The sequence below is a fragment of the Anabrus simplex genome, chromosome 1 (genome assembly GCF_040414725.1).
Source record: "Anabrus simplex isolate iqAnaSimp1 chromosome 1, ASM4041472v1, whole genome shotgun sequence".
NCBI classification, from domain to species: domain Eukaryota; kingdom Metazoa; phylum Arthropoda; class Insecta; order Orthoptera; family Tettigoniidae; genus Anabrus; species Anabrus simplex.
The window spans coordinates 441,605,224-441,628,002 of NC_090265.1; positions in this window are offsets into that span (position 1 = coordinate 441,605,224).

Below are 22,779 nucleotides of genomic sequence, written 5' to 3' on the forward strand. Positions count from 1 at the left end.
TCTATGGAGGTCAAGTGGTGTAATAAAATTACTCCCTATTGAACACTGCACTGCCAGATCCAGAAAAGTGCATCAGGGATGTTCACACAGTGATGAAAGGATTTGAATATTTTACTTCAAGTTGTGGAGTATATTTTCACATTCCTTCCACTAGAAAAAGACTTGACATTAGCTTTAGAGAAAAACTATGCTATCTACTTGATGACAGCATATTATGTACTACTGGAGGACTGGAGAAATCCATTGCTCTAACTGAGCTTCACTTTACTCCAAGAGAACTTAAGACTTGCTCCAGAGGAGCCCAGCTATATCATGTGATAAGGTAAAAGAAAGCAATATTTAAAATGTAAAAATTTAGTCCCAAAAAGAAAGCACAGGAATGGGGCTCTATCAAAGAAGAAATCGAATGCTGAAAACATCACAATTACCCAGCCCCCATGCCATAAGAATTAACTAATGAAAATCCCCCTGATTAGGAATCAAACCCAGGACCCCTGGACCAAAGGCCAGCATGCTAACCATTTAGCCATGGAGCCAGAAATCTCATTATCTAAGAACATGACATAACTAACCCTAGAGCAGGCACGTGGGGGACAGGCATCACCCAGTTCATTATTACTTTATGTCGGTATTTCGTTTGTTCCAAGCCTGCATAACTTTTAGTAGCTTCCGAGAATATTGTCGCCAACAATACCTGATAATGCTTCTCTTGACTGTTTCATTTTTGTGCCAAGCAGAATCCATTTAACATTAGTTGGTGACAGGTGACCCCCACGCGACCAATGGTGCAACATTTTTTGAAATTCTTCTTGGTGAGTAATAATAATTCAAAAATAAATGTACTCTAACCTTATCATTAAATCATGATGTTATAAGATTGTTTCTGTTTTTTTATATGATTGCACGATTTTCAGGTGAGGACAACATTTTATTGCTACCATGTCCGGACCTAAAAAACAGGGGACTGCGAACTCGGTGGATTCTTCAGTTATAACTGATTGGCTAAATGAGTCATTTAGCAAGGAGGAAGATATTTCATTTGAAGAAAGCGATGATAGGGAAGAGGATGCAGTTATTGTTATTGAACGTGACACTGAAGACATTATTTTGCAATTAGTTGAGCTGGGGAAGGGAACAAATCGAAATATTACCGGAGATAACTGGTTTTCCAGTATTACCTTGGATAAAGCCCTTCTTACAGATAAGTCCCTGACATATGTCGGCACAATACGAAGTAACAGGAGGGAAATTCCGAAAGAGTTTATACCGCACTAGCGAAGGGAAGAAAAGTCTTTCCTCTTCGGATTTCAGGAAGAGTGCACGCTTGGGTCATATTGTACTAAAAAGAACAAAACTGTTTTGGTAATTTCAACAATGCACCATGATGATGCCATAGACATGGACACAGGTTAACAAGAGAAGCCAGACATGATAAGCTTTTATAATATGACTAAAGGTGGAGTTGATTTGGTGGATCAGCTATCTCAGAAATATGATGTTGCTAGAAGCACACAGCGATGGCCAATGGTAGTGTTCTTCAACTTGCTCAATATTGCTGCAATAAACGCATTTATTATTTTCAAGACAAATCAGAAGTTTGAAACAAAGATGAAAAGGAGGAATTCCTCAAAAACATGGCTTGGGAAATTATAAAACCCCAAATTCAATGCCGATCTATGTTTCTGTAAATACCACGTGAGATTAGAAGACGCGCTCGGATTTTGCTGGGGACGGAAGAGTGTGTGCAGTTGAAAGATTGTCATGGGGCTAGAGGTAGATGTTATCTGTGTGGCAGATCTCATGATAAAACCACTAGAAGATGGTGCTCAAAATGCAAAAAGTGGGCCTGTGCGGAGCATCTGAAAGATATCTGTATTATTTGCGTAGCAGAGTAACCGCCACTTACGTATCATTGTTGGCGGCTGTATTAGATTCCTATTACATTGCTACTCTATATTTTTGGAGAACACTTATTATAGAGTATAAATTTTCAAGTAGTAATGTAAGGACTAATATTTGAAACAGAAGACAGACAGTCTAAACCAAAAGCTTGTAAATAAATTTCAAATTATGTCACTTTTTGTAAAAAGGATATTATTCCTTAAATATGGATGTTCCAGTTAATTGCTTTTGATTTAATATCTTTGTATAAATCCAATAAATCATATTATCAGTGATGAATCTCAACATTAGTTTATTTTATGGAGAAGAACCTCAAATTATTTGGGTGACACCTGTCCCCCACGCGACCAAACGTGTTACAAAACATGACGCGCCTGCTCCAGGGCTAACTTCCTATCCAGGCTTTTATCTACACCTAGACTCAACAATAAACAAAATACCCTAACATAAACAATTATTTCTGTAGGCACTTAGCACAGAACAGAACAAAGAACCTCTGTGGCTCAGGTAGCAGCGCGCCGGCCCCTCACCGCTAGGTTTCATGGTTCAAATCCCTGTCACTCCATGTGAGATTTGTGCTGGACAAAGCGGAGGCAGGACAGGTTTCTCTCTGGGTACTCCAGTCTCCCCTGTCATCTTTAATTCCAGCAACACTTTCCATTACCATTTCATCTGTCATTCATTAATCATTGCTCCAGAGGAGTGCGACAGACTTTGGCAACCAGCACAGTTCCTATCTTTGCTGCTAGATGGGGGCTTCATTCCATTCCTGACCTGGTTGAATGACTGGAAACAGGCTGTGGATTTTCACTTAATGCAGAACAATAATCCTTAATTAACACAACCTGACAATGACTTTACAATAGTCACTGACATCTTAATACACAGTTCTAAAAAATTAGGGGAACATGTTTAGTAACGTCTAGTATGTGAACGTTAAATTGGTAGATGGGGTTCCAATGGTTGTACAGCATATCTTGAGACCTTAGCTACTCAACGTATGTCAAATTGAAGTTATACACCATCTGTAGGTGTAGCCATGCATTAAACTGTCAGGTGACCCCTCAAAACAAAGTGAATAATGATGCGTCTGTGTGCCGTTGTGAGGTACAGACTACTGCGGTCATTTGAGTATGTTGTTCATAAACTGGCACATCCCATGAGACATCTTAACAAGGTTCAAGTCCCAAGGGCCGTCACTTTGGTCCAGGAAGGATGGACTTTTCGTTGTGTTGCTGTGGATCTCAATGTCTTTCCATCAGTTATTCAACGCTTGTGGAATCGCCACAGTGAGACAGGCCAGTTCACAAGGAAGGTTTGACAAGGTCATGGACACATGACAACCCCACAGGATGACCAATATTTGACCATCCGTGCATTGTGATGTCATTCAGCAACTGCCAGAGAACTGCAACATGACCTTAGGAGGGTCACTGGAGTCACGGTGTCTGACCAGACAGTAAGAAAGAGGTTAAGAGAAGTGTCCTTATGACCCAGACGTCCTGTTTGAATGCCCCGTTTAACACAGCAACATCGCGCAGCTCGCCTTCTGTTTGCCTGTACCCACATCAACAGGCAACTTCGCCAATGGAGATCTGTGTTATTCACAGACGAGTCCAGATTTCCCCTGACACAGCGTGATGGATGTCAATATGTATGGATATGCCAAGGTGAGAAGTAGATGCCAAATGTTGTCCAGGAAGGCGACCGATTCAGACAAGGTTCTGCAATGGTGTGGGGTGGCATCAGCATTGACGACCGTATGGATCTTGTCATCGTCCGTGGTAATCTTACCGCTGTTGGGGTACATCGAGCAGATACTGCTACAGCATGTGTTGGTTGCTGCATATGGTGTTGGTCCTGAATTCGTACTCAAGCATGACAATGCCAGGGCTTGTGTAATGTGCATCACCAGAGCTGTCTTGCGAGAACTGGACATTCAAGAGATGGAATGGCCAGCAGTGAGTCCCGACCTTAATCCCATCGAGCATGTGTGAGATAGGCTTGACAGAAGTGTTCTTGGGTGTCCTGTTCCACCACAGACTCTCCAAGACCTCGAACAGGCTCTCATTGAAGAATGGGACCTGATACCGCAACGTGACCCCCGTCAACTTATATGGAGTATTTCACGTAGGTGCCAAGCTGCGATAAATGCTCGTGGAAGACATACACCATACTGAAGCTCTCTCTGATAAAAATCCACCTTGGAGGACTGTTGTCACTTTGTTTTTGCCCCTATTTGGACATTTTCATTTGTGTTCTGAAAAGGAACGTGAATCCATTATACTTCAACGGTAAAGAATAAAGGTTTAGTTGGTAATATACCTGGGTGTGAGGTATTGCTTTGTGGAGCATGGCATATGTTCAAAAACATGTTCCGCTAATTTTTTGAACAATGAACTAACCATATTTACAGATTTACAGATACAATGAACTAACCATAACTAAACATAATTAACTAAACATAAATATACATGAACTATACTTGGAGACAAAACATGACGACCTTGTCTCACACCACTACTCTCCAGCAGTAGCCCAGTATCTATTAGCAACTTATAGGATTTGCTATGTCTACTGTAGCCAGAGTTGCCAAATTGTCTACTGCACTCGACATGAAAAATGGTAAAGATTGAAAAGAGTATGGAAGAAAGTGGTTTGTCAACCTCTCTTCACCAAACTAGGATCACTTAGAACTTGTTAACTCAGCAAGGTGCAGGGTGTGATTGACTGATGGCTTCCAGCTTGATTCCAGTAACTGAAGCCATCATGTTTTGTCCCCAAGTATAACCAACCAATAACCCAATATAATGAGCTAATCCGATTTTCGGCAGAATGTTGTTATACCTATTCCCAAGAAAGCCGGTGCTGACAGGTGTGAAAACTACCGCACCATTAGTTTAGTATCTCATGCCTGCAAAATTTTAACACGTATTATTTACAGAAGAATGGAAAAACAAGTTGAAGCTGAGTTGGGGGAAGATCAATTTGGCTTCAGAAGAAATGTAGGAACACGTGAAGCAATCCTGACTATACGTCTGATCTTAGAGGATCGAATCAAGAAGGACAAGCCCACATACATGGCATTCGTAGATCTAGAAAAGGCATTCGATAATGTTGATTGGACCAGGCTATTTATGATTCTGAAGATGATAGGGATCAGATACCGAGAACGAAGAATTATCTACAACCTGTATAAAAATCAGTCTGCAGTGATAAGAATCGAGGGCTTTGAAAAAGAAGCAGCAATCCAGAAAGGAGTGAGGCAAGGCTGCAGTTTGTCCCCTCTCCTTTTCAATGTTTACATAGAACAGGCGGTAAAGGAAATCAAAGAGAAATTTGGAAAGGGAATCACAGTCCAAGGAGAGGAAATCAAAACCTTGAGATTTGCCGATGATATTGTTATTTTATCTGAGACTGCAGAAGATCTCGAGAAGTTGCTGAATGGTATGGATGAAGTCTTAGATAAGGAGTACAAGATGAAAATAAATAAGTCCAAAACAAAAGTAATGGAGTGCAGTCGAACGAAGGCAGGTGATATAGGAAATATTAGATTAGGAAACGAAGTCTTAAAGGAAGTAGATGAATATTGTTACTTGGGTAGTAAAATAACCAACGATGGCAGAAGTAAGGAGGACATAAAATGCAGACTAGCACAAGCAAGGAAGAGCTTTCTTAAGAAAAGAAATTTGCTCACTTCAAACATTGATATCGGAATTAGAAAGATGTTTTTGAAGACTTTTGTGTGGAGCGTGGCATTGTATGGAAGTGAAACATGGACGATAACTAGCTCAGAAAGAAAGAGAATAGAAGCTTTTGAAATGTGGTGTTATAGAAGAATGCTGAAGGTGAGATGGATAGATCGAATCACGAATGAAGAGATACTGAATCGAATTGGTGAGAGGAGATCGATTTGGCTAAATTTGACGAGAAGAAGAGATAGAATGATAGGACACATCTTAAGACACCCAGGACTTGTTCAGTTGGTTTTTGAAGGAAGTGTAGGTGGCAAGAACGGTAGGGGTAGACCAAGGTATGAATATGACAAACAGATTAGAGCAGATGTAGGATGCAATAGTTACGTAGAAATGAAAAGGTTAGCACAGGATAGGGTGGCATGGAGAGCTGCATCAAACCAGTCTATGGACTGATGACTCAAACAACAACAACAACCATAACTAAAAAAACTGAACATAACTAACTCTCCAATAGAATGAACTAATCCTGGGGTATACACAATTAGCAATACACAAGATCCCTCTACATATTTACACACATTATCCTTCTCAACTTGAACAACTGAATATTAAGTGAACATGCAGATTCACACTTGGCTGGCTAGCTGATAATTAGCATAAAAATGTATAATCCTCCATCCTACATACCAACTGTTTAATACAGTCAAAAGTTTTTTTTTACAAAACTCCAATACAAAATTTTATCCCAAATAAAATATAACAAACACCTCTCATTATGGTATCTTAACCTGTGGATCACTAGCAAGGATCATAACAGGTGTTAAAAATTCCAAAATGGTACAAGGCCCCCTGAACCTAGGGCACAGTTTACCAACAATATGGTCAGCCACACTACTCACTGGAAAGGTCTTTACATATACTCAAACCCCAACAGCAAGATTAAGTGACCATGTCCATGATTATACCTTTCTTGCTCCTTAGCATAGAAGATCTTTAGATTCCTACAAGCATGTTGCCAAGTCTTGCAGATCGTATCCGGGCTAATCACCTCGAGAAGAAGCAGTTCGTTAATTGACCAGAGATTGGACATTGGAGAATTTGGAGTAAAGGCAAGCTTCAAGGACACCATAGTTTGTTTGTGGCTTTCATGAACTGCATAATTGAATGTGTCTGCAAACCAATGAAGGGAAGAATCTCATTTTTCATGGTCAGAAGGGGGATATGCAATTAGGGCAGATCTGAGGTTATGATTCACCCTTTCAGTGTAGTGAGGCCTTGGATAATAGGGCATCATTGTCACATGAGAAATAAATAAATCAAAGCAGAAATTGCTAAATTGCTTTGAGGTGCATTTGTGTTAGTAATGTGTATTGGAAACAGCCATATAAAACATGACAAGACATCCACGCATACAAGAACGAAACTATAACAATTTTTGGACTGCAGAAATGGATCAGCGAAATTGATAAATAATCTCTCCATTGGACAAGAAGCTTGTTCAGATGACAACAAACCTAAATGAGTATTGATGATAGGCTTACTGATATTGTGAATTTTACAAGTTTTAACCATGGTACGAATTTCACTATCCATGGCCTTCCAAATGAAATGTTTATGCACCTTCTCCCCAGTCTTAAATATACCTAAGTGTCCACCAATAGGCGATTCGTGAAAGTACTTGAACAAAGTGGGAACAAGGTCGGGAGGGATGACTATTTCGGGATTTCTTTTTCCACGAGAAGGAAAACACAGAACATCATTCTTTAGAACACAAGGTTTTGCTTGTTCACCCAAATTAATGTGGTCAATACCAGCCTTGATATCAGAGTCATCTTCCTGGTGTTCAGAGATATCCTTGAAGAGGAAGGGAGAATTAAGAAACAATGTTAGGTTTTGGTCCACCCAATGAATACACATCATAAATTGTACTGAGGAAGGGAGAATCGGTTAACACAATGTTAACGAAAGCTTCAATTGCACTAGAGGAAGGAAAATTGGTAGAAACGGCTTGCTCATCAAAGTCTTTGGTGAACATACAACTTAGACCATCAGCCACAACATATTCAGTGCCATGAATGTGATGAGCTTGGAATTGAAATGCAGGTATCTGAACAGCCCAACGTGCAATGCAACCAGTATATCTTGGTTTGGCCAAGACCCAACTCAATGCCTGGTTATCAATTTTAAGATCAAAAGGGAGATGTTCGAGGTACATTAGGAATTTCTCTATTGAAAAGACAACAGCTAGAGCTGCTAGTTCATATTCTGAATAGTACTTCTCAGCAGAATTAAGGTTTCGTGAAGCATATGCTATGGGTTGTTGCCCATCTTCAAATTCCTGACAAAGAACACCTGATACACCCACAGAAGAAGCATCAGGTTGCAAGACCAAATGTTTGGAAAAATCTGGCATCACCAGCATTAACACAGAGCAGACTTTAAATCATTGAAGGCTTCTATTTGTTCATTACCCAAAGGAACTTGGAGTCTTTCCTTCAAAAAGCATTTATGGGTGCAAACCTTTCAGAAATATTTAGAATAAGGAAGAAGTTGACCATACCAATGAATCTTGACATCTTTAGGGGTGGGGAAGGCTTGAATTCCAGATGTGTGGGATTGGTTAATGGAGACACCTTTGTCTAACACAATGTGTCCAAGAAAGGACATTTGTGGCTGAGCAAAACTAACCTTAGAATGTTCAACAGTTAGATCTGCTTTATGTACTCTTTCCAATACTTCATTAAGATGCAGGAGATGATCATCAAAAGACTCACTAAACACAACCAAATCATCCAATAATGGAATACAAACTTAAATTTGACACTGGAAAAAATAGTCTAACAAGCAAGTTAGAACAGTGGTCACAAGTGGAGAAGACAAGCGGCACACAGGTAGATTCGTATACGTTCCAATCTGTTGCAAAATCAGTAAGGGGAAAAGGAAGCCAATTAATACCATAAAGGCACTTGAAGATGAAAATGGAAATCTGGTTAGGGCAGAAAGTGACATGAGAGAAGTCCTGAAGAATCATTTTGACCACATACTGAATAGACCAGTTCAAGAACAAAATACAGAACTGGAAATTCAAGCCTACAATGAGGAACCTGCCATCATTAAGAGATATAAACTTCATGTAGAATGGTCTGTATTGAACTGTGATTACATATACAATTAAAAGTTTAGTTTAACAGTTCCACCTTTTCAATACAAATTTTTTGTAATGCGGGTTATATTACAGATGAAAGTTTTAAATTATGCATAAATTGCATTAAAGTAAGGCACTTAGCTGCTGCTGAAAGATGGTTCAATTTGATCAGTCTGAATGCTGAACATTCTTGAAAATCTGTGTATCCTTTGTTACAAAGTTCTGACAGGTGTAAGTCATCATATGGTAGCAGTGGCATTTAGAAAACAATTTATGCAGACGCAGTGAACAATGTAGGGGTTATGCATAATTTAAAACTTTTATCTCCATTGTGACTGTTTCATCTTCAACTCTATAGTGTCAAACCACAATGTTTCTGCGATATATGTACATTGTTTATGGACTATTCAGTATGTTGTGCAATTCGTGCTGTTGGCTGATGATGACCTTGACCTTAGGTCGGAACTAGATCCAAATAAATGTTTCATTTGTAATGTAACCCGCATTACAAAAATTTAGAATTGAAAATGTGGAACTGTTAAACTAAACTTTTAATTTTTATTGTAACCTCCCACCACCTGGACAGAAACTGAGACAGCCTTAATATCTATGCCTAAAGGAAAATCTTCAGGTGCAGATGAAATGAATGTGGACGTGATAAAGGCAGCAGGCTTCCAGGATATACAATGGCTGCACAGAGTACCAAATGCCGTATGGACAGACAACAAAATACCTGCAGATTGGAGCAAGGGCGTTATAATTCCCCTGTTTAAGAAAGGCAGCAGATGGAAACCCACCAACTATAGAGGAATAGCACTGCTGTCTCATGGGCTAAAAATTCTAGAGATCATAGAAAGGAGATTGAGAAACATCATCGAACCACAGTTAGAGGAGAAGCAGTATGGATTCAGAAGTAACAGATCACAATGGATCTAATTTATAGCACCTGCATGCTGATGGAAAAGTATTGGGAGAAAGGCAAGAACCTGGTCATTGTATTCCTGGATATAGAAAAGGCCTATGATAGTATTATAAGAGATAAGATCTGGGAGTGACTGAGGTAAAGAAATGTGCCTGAAGGACTGGTAAGGAAAATTCAGATGTTATACAAAGACTGAACTACCTGTGTTCAAATTGGGGAAAGTCAATCATCATGGTTTGAGACTAAGAGTGGAGTTCAGCAAGGAAGTGCACTGTCCCCACTACTGTTCATCACTGTTATGGACAACATTATGAAGAACATCAAGGAAAAGCTAGGTGAACTGAATGCAGTTGCCTTTGCTGATGATATCATGATCTGGGTTGAAACAGAAGAGGAAGTACAGACCAGACTCAACATATGGAAATCCCAGTTCCAGGGATATAACCTCAATATCAGCAAGACCAAGACAGTGGTAATGGCAGTCAACAGAGAAGGGTGTCCAGCAAGTGTAAAACTAGGAGACCACCAGCTAGAGTGTGTGGATAGTTTTCCTCACCTTGGAAGTGTAATCTTCAGTGATAATTTGGTCAGAAAGGACATTACAAACAGAATGCAAAGGGGATCAGTATTCTACTAAAAATTAATAACACTTTTATGGGATGATATGATTCCAAAACCGGCCAAACTGATCATGTTTAACAGCTATTTCATACCAATACTGACCTATGGTATTGAAGCCTGCACCCTCACGAAAAAAGATTCATCAAGACTGCAAGCATCGGAGATGAAATTTCTTAGATCCACCAAGATATACAAGTTAAGAAACGAGGAGATGAGGAAAGAAGCCGGAATAAAGTTATCCGTATTAGACCGAATCGGTTCATCCAGACTACGGTGGTATGGGCATGTGATGAGGATGGAGCCTACAAGAACAGCCAGAATAAATCTGGAAAGACAGGTGGAGGGGAAAAGACCTCCAGGAAGATCTAAAACCTGATGGATGGACATGATCAAGATTGATCTAGTTACCAGAGGATGGACAGTGGATGATGTTCTCTATGACAAGTTGTATATGGATAGGAAGAAGTGGAAGAGGCTCCTTAACAGTACCTGGGAAACTGGAACTGTACAATGATGATGATGATGATGATGACGATGATGATGATGATGATGGCGATTATTATTATTATTATTATTATTATTATTATTATTATTATTATTATTATTATTATTATTATTATTATTGTTATTATTATTTAGGACTAAATCTGGTAAAAGACCATGTGTGACTAATTAAGGGTTAAAGCTAGTGATACTCTTCTTATGTCACCCTCATCCTAGGAGCTCCTGGGTTGGACTGTGGATCATTCATCTCCATTCACTTCTCATACCTCCTTGGAGATACGAAAGATGCGTGTCGCTTCTGGAGGTACTGCTTAGATCTTTGTTCTGATCCAATTTGATGCTTGATAGTTTATTGATCGCAAAAGCAGGAGCAATTGAACATTTAAATATTAAACCGCAAGGAAAGTAGTACACAACAACATGTCGTATATTTAAAGGAGTGTGTGTATGTATATCTTGTTTCCTGATACAGGGTTGGGAATGAGGTGAGATGAAATGATATGGCTTTCTTTCTTACAGCTGGATGCCCTCCTTGACACCAACCTCAGCTGAGGAGCTAATGAAAATGAAATGAATGATGGTGAATGAAATTAGATAAGGAGATGGAAGAAATCAGCTGTGGCCTATTGAATTGGAACTGTCCCGGCACTTGCCTGGATGCAAAAAAACACAGAAATCGATTCTCAGGACAGCCAATGGTGGGGTTCGAACCCACTCATCTTCCGAATGTAGGGCTGGGCTCCCTAGCTGCTGCACATGATATTTAGAATAGCGTAACAAATTGCAAAATTAAAACTACAATGACAGACTTATCTGCCTTAGTTGATTTGCAGGAAGCAAATAGTTTAGCTATGGGACATATCTTTCATTCTAATCATGCATGTACTGACATCTGTGGTTGTATAGGTGCTGAAATGAGAAATACATTTATTAACTGCATAATTAAAAATGATCTTTAGGTAGGCTTTATGGTAAGTGAAAGTGCGACTCGCATTAAGAAAGAAGTTCTGATAATCTGTGCACATTATAAATTTCTTTATTCTATTGATGTGAGTTGTTACTTTTGTAATTTAGAGGAATTACAAGACATTTAAGCTGTAACTATCAGCGATGCCTTTCTAAACTAAATCCAGTAAAAGATCGTACATGACTAATTAAGGGTTAAAAATAGTATTCTCTGTCAATATCCTCCCCCCAGTCTATAAAACAATTTTTAACTTCTTGTTGACACTTCCTAGGTTATAAATTGTAAATTGTATCTTGGCTCTGTCTAATACACCACTGAAAATTACTGGTAAAGATCTATGTCTGCCTTGTCAATACCATAAAATGTTATTTAATCTATAATAATAAAATGCAGTACTTGTATCGAGAACCTCACTTGTTCTCTTCATCACTAGCCAAACAATTTGCCAACTTGATACCTCACAATACACTCTAAACAAGTTGTAATTAAAATACAAGATATGTTGTCTACACGTTTTGTTTGTCCAACCCTTGTCCTGTTTCTCTACGGGGTCGGGTATGAGGTGAGATGAATCTGTCGTGGCGGATTTTTATGACTGGATGCTCTTCCTGACGTCAACCTCATCAGAGGAGTAAATGAGTTGAAATGAATGAAGTGATATATGATAGTAGGAAGGAGAGGGTGAAACCCAGTGCCGGCACATAGCCTACTCCTGTCGAATAGCACCAAGGGGTCTGCTCAAGACTTAACATCCCTATCTGATGGACGAATCACCATCAACAGTGTCACATGCCCTCACTCCATATGAGCAGTGCAGAGAGGTTTGGCCAACATTCTGATGGTGAATTTTTTTCGACCAACGGGACTCGAACCGGTTAACCACGGTATCAGACCATTTAGACATCAATGCCTTAACTATCATGACCACCAAGCGGGCATATATGGCATCTACATGAAATGTATAAAATAGCACTACTCTAAATAAGTTATAATTAACCTCTTAACTGGGCATGATGAGTTAATTTGTCTACCAGTAGTTGTTACTCAATCAGGTACTGACGAGTTAACTCATCTAGAGCATTTAAAAATTGTTGTCTGCTGGGCAGGACATGTTATCTCTTCTGTTATTATTGTTGAGTGTAGTTCTATGATCACTTTATAGATGTCAGTAGATGCTGCACCACAATGTGCAATAATATTTTATTTTATTTTATTCCGTACATAATGGCTAAGCGCGCTCGTTTGGATGCTGAAACTATTCTTCATCTCATTGATTCAGATGATAAATTAGATGACAACTCTCTGGATAGTGACAGTGAACTTGCTTCTGAAAATGAAGAGGAGGGAGAAGATATTAGCTTGCCTACAAGTGATGCAGCCACTTCGCACTGGCATAGCCAAGGTAATCTTTATGGTCCTTTTATGTTTGTATGAATAGTAAAATAAATATTGAAGCAGTTGCAAGAAGTCGAATCAAATACTGAATTATGGTTTGAATTAACAAATGCAAATCAAAAGAAACCACTTTTCCCTTTGCAAAAATCAAATGATCATAAATATGTCTCTCAGTCATGGCTGTCCATCAACGGCTTCTAATTTCTGATGACCACCAGCCATAAGACATGGTTGCTAAGTAACACTGTATGACCATCGATTCATACCTTACATCATAGCCTGCAAGAGTTACACTTCTATCTCACCTTTTGTGACTACCTTCCGTAACGCATATTTTCAGATGACCACCAGTCGTAAGACATATTTATGTCAAAACGGACAGGCTAGATAATTTGTCTTCCGCGAAGGCATGCGCACATAATGGGTGGGACAAGTTTCTTTGTCATTCACGGAAGCACATAATGGGGGGGCGAGTTCCTTCGGCATTAATGGAGGCATATAATGGGCAAGACGAGTTCCTTTGTCATTCGCGGAAGCATAATGGGCGTGAGGAGGCAACTCGTTACCCACATTATGATAATGGGCATGACGAATTAACACGTTTTCAGTGAAAATATATTCCCCGCTACGAATGTTCGTTTCTCAGTTGAAACTCCCCGGTTAAGAGGTTAAAGTACAAAACTTGCTGGCTAAATAAAATATTTAAAATTACACAAAAACAAAAAAAAGTTTTCATAAAGTAAGCATCTGTTTCTTCTTAAAATTTTAATAATATCACCAAAAAACAGTATGCACCTACAATTCAACATTTTTATTTCAGCTCCTTCGGTTTGAAACTTCCTCCGAATGGCTAATCTCTTACTAGTCGGCTGTGACTTAGCTTTCTGTACACTACAAAACAAAAAGAAATGGAAGTCTTATATGCTAGAAACATGAAAAAAATCTTTGAATCAAAGATTGAAGTCAAATTTTAAAAAAACTTACTGATATGGCTGCTAGTATACATATCAAATTGTGAAAACATGCAGCTCACCTTGATTCGTGATTGTATTCCTTTTCAGAAACATGCGAGCCAGTTATTTCAACTTATTCCTGTGCCCTATAAACCCAATAAATAAAAAACAAAATCTTATCCACGATATGATTAAATGAAAAGAACAATGACTGACTTACTGTGTAGCTGTACCGGACAACATATTAATAACAGCTGACCCGTAATTCAAAACAAGTATGACCTTATCTTCCTGTAATAGCAGGGGTGGGAAAGAAGGGTGGGAAGAGGGAACATGCACTAATGAAGGCCGATGATCTGAAAATAGGAGGGGAATAAGGTTGGGAAGTGCTAAAAAACCGGGGCATAAATTGACAAGATCATATGTAAGAAAGAAAATTAAATAGTAATGCCTGAAACAAGTTTTTGTTTTACATCGCCCTGACACAGATAGATCTTATGGTGATATGGCCATAGCCTTAATTAAGGTACAGCCCCAGCATTTTCTTGGCATGAAAATTAAACATGTATTAACAGAAGGTAAATGCTGTGTTGAAAGTCAGAGGAAGTGGTTTAAGAATGTGATCAAGGCTAACATGAGGATGTGCAACTTTGATACTGATCACTGGAAGACCTTAGCTCTCGTTCATCCTGGAGGTCATCAGTCCATTATGACATGCTGCATTTTGAAGAAAACTGGTAAGGGGATGGTTGCCTATACTCTGCCCACAGAATATGTGAAGTAGGTCCGTGCACATCAATTGCATAGAGGAAGTGATAGGGTGAATTCAATGGGCAAAGCCAGGCAGCTGAACAACTACGGGAGTAGGGATTCTTGCTCTTGCTACAGTTAACAGGACATGCAGTGCAATTTTGTTGCACAAATATAAATAGAAATAATTTAGTGTTGCTCAAAAATGTGCAATATAAATATTTATTTATCTTGTTCTTAATGGCGAAACATCATTCAGTTACCTTAGTAAGAATAGATATTTCCAAATAACTAAATATAAAATGAGCTATAAATCAACACTTCTTACACAGAAATCGAATAAGATGTTTCCTACTTACTCAGCTTCACACTCTGATTTACATTTATTTCTGCGCCAGCAATTATGGTGCACTTCTCCACATTCTTCTTGGTCTTAATAATGTTGTCAATAATAAAGATGAATAAACTGATATGGTTTGTTGGTCATCTACTAAACTAAAGAAACAACTTGTTCAAATTTAATAATCATCGACACAATAAGATATCACTCAACATTATGTACAAGAAGAGAACGCGTTGGGTTTCACTCATGTGTGTATGATTCTATCATCTTCAATCAAAAGACTTTTCCTCCTAAAGATGGTTTTCTAAACTCTCGGAAGATCAGGGATATATTAAGAGACGTGGGATTTAAGAAGTGGTGCAATCTCCCTCACATAAGTAAAGGAGTTAATATTTTTAAAGAACATCCAGCTTCCAATAAATGGGTCAGCCACCACAAAGGATTATCACACAGCAAATGGAGAGATGGCCTCAAAATGATGGGGGTGATGTAGCAGCAGTTCATGTTATGCCTGGTAGGTCAATGGATAGTAACCATTGTAGGCGATGCCTCACCATCGCCTAGGACCTCAGAAGAACTGGATTCACCATCCATGAAGAGAACCATGGTTTGGCAGGGAATGGAAGCACTTGAAGGATCGATATAATTGCCTACAAAGACAACAATGTAGGATATATAATTGATCAAACCGTCCACTTCGAGCCCTCCGCAAGTCAACCTGACAATGTTGATCGTAAGAAGAAGGAAATATACGAGCCAACAGTTTCATTCTACAAGGAAGCCTGCTGGAGATCCTAGGACTGAAGATATTGCAATGGTATGGTCACATGAAAAGAATGGTTTCCCACAGGACTCTTCAATCATACTCTGACCACAATGTTCATGGGATGAGACCAAGAGGCAGACCTTGTGATGTTTGGGAGAAGCAGATTTTCAAGGACCTTGAAATTAGAGGTGTAAACTGGCACTGCATATATGAACAACATCTGTGGATGGACAGAACAAACTGGAGGAGGCATGTACACAATAGCTCCTGGCTTTGTGGAGCGAAGAAATTATAATTAAAATGATAGGTTGTTATGAAGGATTCTGGAATGCTTTTTAGGGAGCTTAAACCTGAAACTCATTATCCAAGCAATTTGATGGTCCATCAGAGGAGGTGTGATGCAAGGCTCTCCATTATCACCAGCCTTCTATAATTTAGCAGTCGACCATATCTTTGATGAATTAAATGAAGACAGTCTCTCAAGTCAATATGGGAAACCTCTAACTCCAGAGCTACTACCATTAACCACCATGGGCTTCGGAAATGATACCGTCATTATCGGGCATAACAATGAAGCAGCAATTGAACTCATGAGGCTAGCATGCAGGAGGTTTATAGAAATCGGTCTCAATGTTAATCCTCAAAAATCCACGGGTATATTTGTGATTAGAGGTGTGCAAACACAGACATCTCTTGATATAGAAGAAGACTGTAAAATAGACACTCTTGGGAGTGGCAAACAAATTCAATACTTTGGTACTACCTTCCAAGACACGCTAGTCTTCAGTGAGAGAGAAGTGATGAAGAAACTCCACAATAAATTACAGCTTCTAGTTTTATCGCCACTACTTAAAGAAGACCAGAAATTCATAGTCTTGAATTATTTCATCTGCCCAAGTCTTATATACTTATTCAAAACATGTGATTCCAAAAAAATTCCAAAGAAGGTTTGTCTGATGCCGATAAGATGATGAAAAGCGCAACAAAGGAAATCTTGCAACTTCTTACTGACATAACAGACAATATGATCTATTCAGAAAAGAAGTGTAAAGGTCTCAGCCTTTTCAGAACGTCATGGGAAACTTACCTTCAGTGCATTAATGGGTGCAATAGAGTCCTTGAGAACAATAATCCGTTTGCTTACACCTCAAGATATTCCCATATGTAAGGTAAGAAACGTTTGAAACTTTTGAACATTTCAGAAATCGATGCTCAAAAAAATGTAAATGCCTGGAACAGTCTGTATGATACTAAATTTTTTTTGGCAGGAATGAAGAGAACATGAATTCTCTTCCTGGTGTTCACTAATTCAACAAAGAGGGCTTGGAGTAGAGTATACATCAGCAAATTCTTAGGTCAGAAATTACATCAGCCTGTCTAATAATGAGTGGTGAGAGGCAATAAAAATTATGACAAACATTCCTGCAGTGCGCTCTGTGCCCGGCAGATCCCTAAACAACAACCTCTGTCAGTAGTGCTGCAGAGAGAAAGAAACTCTTACTCATGTTCTAGGATCCTCCAAACATGAAGAGCTTCTGCGAAACACTCGACACCAAATTGGATCGTTCATAGCCAGAGAACTAAGCAAGAAGGTCTTTAATGTCCATGAAGAAGTTAACGGATTGGCCACGAGTGGCAGTTCTCATTGTATCAACATGATAAGCCTTCAGAGAACACAGCACAAAAGGCCAACCAGAAGAGGTAAACCTAGAGAAACAAGAGATCTATGAACCCACAGTCCCCTATTACAAGTCAAAATACAATCTTCAAGAGACTGAAGTAATAAGACTAATGGTCGGAGCACGCAGCACCATACTTCAATGCTTTGCCAACACATAGAAGCGTTTCCAGCTACCCATGGAGGGCATTCACGAAATAGTTACAATAGCCCTCTGAGGTTCCATTAGGCTCCTGAGGCACCACATATTCAGCTCATAATGTCGTTACTGATAAGAACTTTGAAAATTATGTAATTTCTATGTTTATTCCTTTGTAAAGTCTCCAGCACATGCAATTCACATTAGCTTGTCATTCATGGCAACGGCAACCTATTAATACAGGAGGTTGGTCTTTTGTTTTTAAAATAATAAACCTGTATATTCAAAATTTTCATGGATTATGCAAATACTTTTCTGTAATCATCTTAATTAACTAGCTATCATACCCATAATTAACAGGGTAGTTTTTGTTTCATTGAAGCAGTAATGCCATCTAGCTGAGATGAGCAAAAGAGTCAAAGCACACCTCAACTAACAACAATACTTAGAGTATAAGTTTTAGGAACTTATGATGACATTGTAGGCCATTACACCTTATGTATATTCTTCTGGCTCAGTGATATTAAAGTATTCGAGGCCCAGGCTTCAAATCCCTCTTTTATGATTCCATTTTCTCTCAATCTTTGAGTTAATTGTTCCTCTATTTTTCTTATTTCAATAGTCTCCTTCATTATCTTTCTGATCAATAAGGCATTATGAGGTCTTTTACAATATAAAGAATAATTACAACAACCACCACCTTCACCAGCTAGTTTGTTATTATGACAACTGTACAATATTTCCACATCAGGTACACTTGCTTTTGACCTTGGCAGCAAAAATCTAAATTCGTGAACATCTCCATTACGATAGCTCATACATTAAAAATACAGCAGACTTAAAATAATGGAAAATATATATTTCTATAATTGTTGTTGTTCATACCTTTTATATCAAATCAAATCAAAATCAAAATCTCTTTATTTGCAAATGAGGTGTCTACCTCGGTGGCAAATGGTACACTAAAATACATTATTGTCAAGCACTAAATTTTAAATTAACAGGAGACGAAGAAAATTTTCCTAGAATACAATATTATACAATTTACGCTAATAATTTTTCTATTAAACACACACATCATCCTTAATAAATTAATATTGTTTACAAAATTCTACTTATAATATCTTACAAACATAGTCAACTCATATACAGTACGGTATGTGAAATTACTTCTAATAATACTATACAACTGGTATAAGATTAAAATTAACATTGAATTTATTTACATATTTATATTTTACCCAATTTGGAACCTAAGTAGCATAACGACCTGCTGCGTCTTAACCAGAGCCCCTTTTGCCACCACTTTTCAGAGTTCCTGAAGGGCCTTCACAGCTACCGTAGCGGTCCCAGGGCCCTCGAAGTCCCCACTGTACTTCACCCCTACAGGCAGTCCCCTACTTGGGCTGTCCAAACTCCTTAGACCAGGGGATGGAATTAATTTAATCACACACATTTATTATTTACAATATCCTGCACTGGTCGAATGCCCTCTAACGTTTAATTTATAATCTCTGTTGTTGTTTATTCTCTTCTTGAATATCTGTACAGATTTTGGAAAAGGATCAAACACTACCCCTGGTAAACTGTTCCACTCCTTCACGCCCTTCCCAATGAAAGAAAATTTACCCCAATCGCTTTTGCTAAAATTCCTTCTAATTTTATATTTGTGGTCAGTCCTGCCGATATAATTATTTTCCAACCGAAGCCTCTCACGGATATCTCCCCATGCTTCTTCTCCTGTATAGGCTCTATATAATCCTATAAGTCTACTTTTCTCCCTTCTCTTACTTAAAGTTTCCCACCCAAGTTCCTTTAACATTTCTGATACACTACTCTTTCTCCTGAAATCCCCTGTTACAAACCTTGCTGCTTTCCTCTGCACACCATCTAGTTCTTTTATTAGGTATTCTTGGTGAGGATCCCAAACACTGTTTGCATATTCCAATAATGGACGAACCATACTTAAGTAACATTTTTCTTTTAATTCTTTGTTGCATCCTTTAAGTAGCCTCATTATGACATGTAACGATCTGTATGCTTTCCCAACAACGTCATCAACATGACCCTTCCAGTGCAAATTACTTTCAAATCTCACACCTAAGTATTTGCACTTGCCATCTTTTGGGATAACTACCTCATCCAAAGTATATTCAAATTCAGTTTTAAAGCTCCTGTTTGTAAAAGTTGTAACAGTTGATTTGGCTCCATTAATCTTCATATTATTTTCTTCAACCCATTCCTGGATACTGTCAAGGTCCCTTTGTAATTCTGAACAATCCTCAATGTTTTTTATTTCCCTATAAACAATTATGTCATCTGCATACAATCTTATTTTCGATGTTATTTTGTTCCCTAAATCATTTGCGTATATTAAGAAAAGTAACGGACCGATTATACTACCCTGTGCAATTCCCTTCCAGACTTTCTCTTCCTGTAATATATTATTTCCTACTTTGACTTCCTGAACCCTTGAATTTAGAAATGTTCTTATCCAACGTATAACCCTTACGTCCAATCCTATTCCCTCCAATTTCTTTAATAATATGGAACTAGGTGGTATACTGTTGCTTCACGTCCATAGGTTAAACCTTAAAAAGCCCTACATGTGACCCCTGGGTGGTGCTAAGGAAGCAACAACATTGGCTGCTGGACCTATCTTCTAAATATCTCCCAGCAAATATGCAAACTATATGAAGTAATCCACTCAACGGCTCTTTTAAGAGCCAATTGACTCGAAAGCTTGGACATGGTATTAAAATTTGCCAACTGAATATTGAAGGTATCAGTAGATTTAAGTGTGATGTTTTGTCAAAATTGCTACATAATAATGACATTGATCTGGTACTCATTCAAGAAACACATGCTGCCACAGAAGATGACCTAAGCAAGAGAGGGAAGATTTATGGTTATAGTATTATTGATGCTACCTTTGACAATGTATATGGTATTGCTACATGTGCCCGTAACAACCCAGAGCAGGGTGAATTCATCTCATCTAGAACAATTAATAATATTCATACTGTAACAATAAAACTGCAAGATGTAACCATCGTAAATATCTACAAACCTCCAGCCATCTGCTGGCCAACCCCAGCTCTTCCAGATGCAAGTCATCCAACTATCTATGCTGGCGACTTCAACAGCCATCATGAAACTTGGAAATATGCAAGAAACGATTATTACGGCATAGCTTTAGTAGAATGGTCAGAAGACCAAAATGTACATCTTATATTTGATGCAAAAGACAAAGGCATGTTTAGATCTGCTACTTGGAAGCGAGAGTCCAACCCAGACCTCTGCTTCATCATATGTGACTCTGTTGGCAACCCTTTCCCCATGATGAGAGAAGTTTTGGCGGACTTCCCGAATAATCAACACAGACCAATCTTCCTTGAGATGGGCATCTCTGTTCCCTTAATTAGATCTTTCCCATGCCCACGCTGGAACTTTAAAAAGGCAAACTGGACGAAATTCTCTGAAGAGCTGGACAAATGCATCAGATGGATTCCAGCAACCAGCGATAATTATCAGAGATTTGTAGGGCTTGTAAAATCTGTAGCCAAAAAGCACATCCCAAGAGGCTACAGGAAAGAATACGTTCCTGGATGGAGCGAACAGAGCAGTGGCGGCTCGTGGATATCAGCAGTGGGGGGCGCATCTTAGTTTCATAATTCCACAAAATATCTCAAGTTCTTCAAAACATGTTATCAAGGTACACACTTCGAACACTATACAGTGCAATGCATATGCAATTGTTTTGATTATGATGATGTTGATTATTATTATTATTTTATTATTATTATTATTATTATTATTATTATTATTATTATTATTATTATTATTATTATTATTATTATTATTATTATTATTATTATTATTCTTTCGAATGGGCCACCAGAGGACCACGTGCCAATTTCAATTCCTTCTTCTTTGTTCTTTCCTTTTCTTCCAGTACGCTTTCATCTGTTCACTATGTTTCTTCTTTCTGTCTTCAGACCACTTTGAACCAGTCTTTTTTACTTTCCTACCTTGGAATCCTTCTATTTTCAATACTTTTTCCCGAAAGCCTTCTCTATTATTTTTTTCTAAATTCTTTCTTACTTCATTGACCCAGCTTGTCGTTGATTTCTTACCCCACAAATATCTGAAAATCTTACTGGATAATCTACTATCTTGTATTCGATATAAATTTCCTAAAAACATAAGTCTCCTTTTCCTCATTACATCTGATATATTTTCTATTTCTTGATATATTTCAGCATAACTTCGTAATTTCCAACCTTCTGCTGTGTTTTGTGGGCCTAATATTTTCCTCATGATTCGCCTTTCTAGTATTTCTAGCTTATCTAAATTATAGTTTAATGCCAGACATTCGCTTGCATATAGGCATTCTGGCTTCACTACTGTGTTGTAATGCCTTATTTTTGCATTTTTGGATATGCATCTTTTATTGTAGATATCTTTGGTGACTCCATTATTATTATTATTATTATTATTATTATTATTATTATTATTATTATTATTATTATTATTATTATTATTATTATTATTATTATTATTATTATATGCCTTTACTGGCAGGACCTAGTGTTTACAGTGCACTATGTCTTCTGGTGTGGGCTAGAGCAATTTTGTTACTTTCATTGATCTGTCTCTGTCTTATCCTTGGCTTTGACAATATGAAAGTGACTGAGCTATGAGCGATGCTAGTAATTCCATTCCTTCTGCAGTCAGTCCCTGCTAAGAATGGTGTGAAAATGTTGCTCATAGGGTCCGTTGGTGTGTGCATTTCAGTGGGCTTGGCAGACTGTTATGTAACAGCAACTTCTGGCTCAGTGAGGAAAGGAACGGGAAACTACCTCACTCCTCATTTCCCTAGTATGCCTCTTCAGTGATGCCTAGGCCATCTATGACAGCTGATGGCAGAGCTGTTGAGGATCCAACCAGCCTTAGGGCTGAAGACTGAACATACATACAGATATATTATTATTAT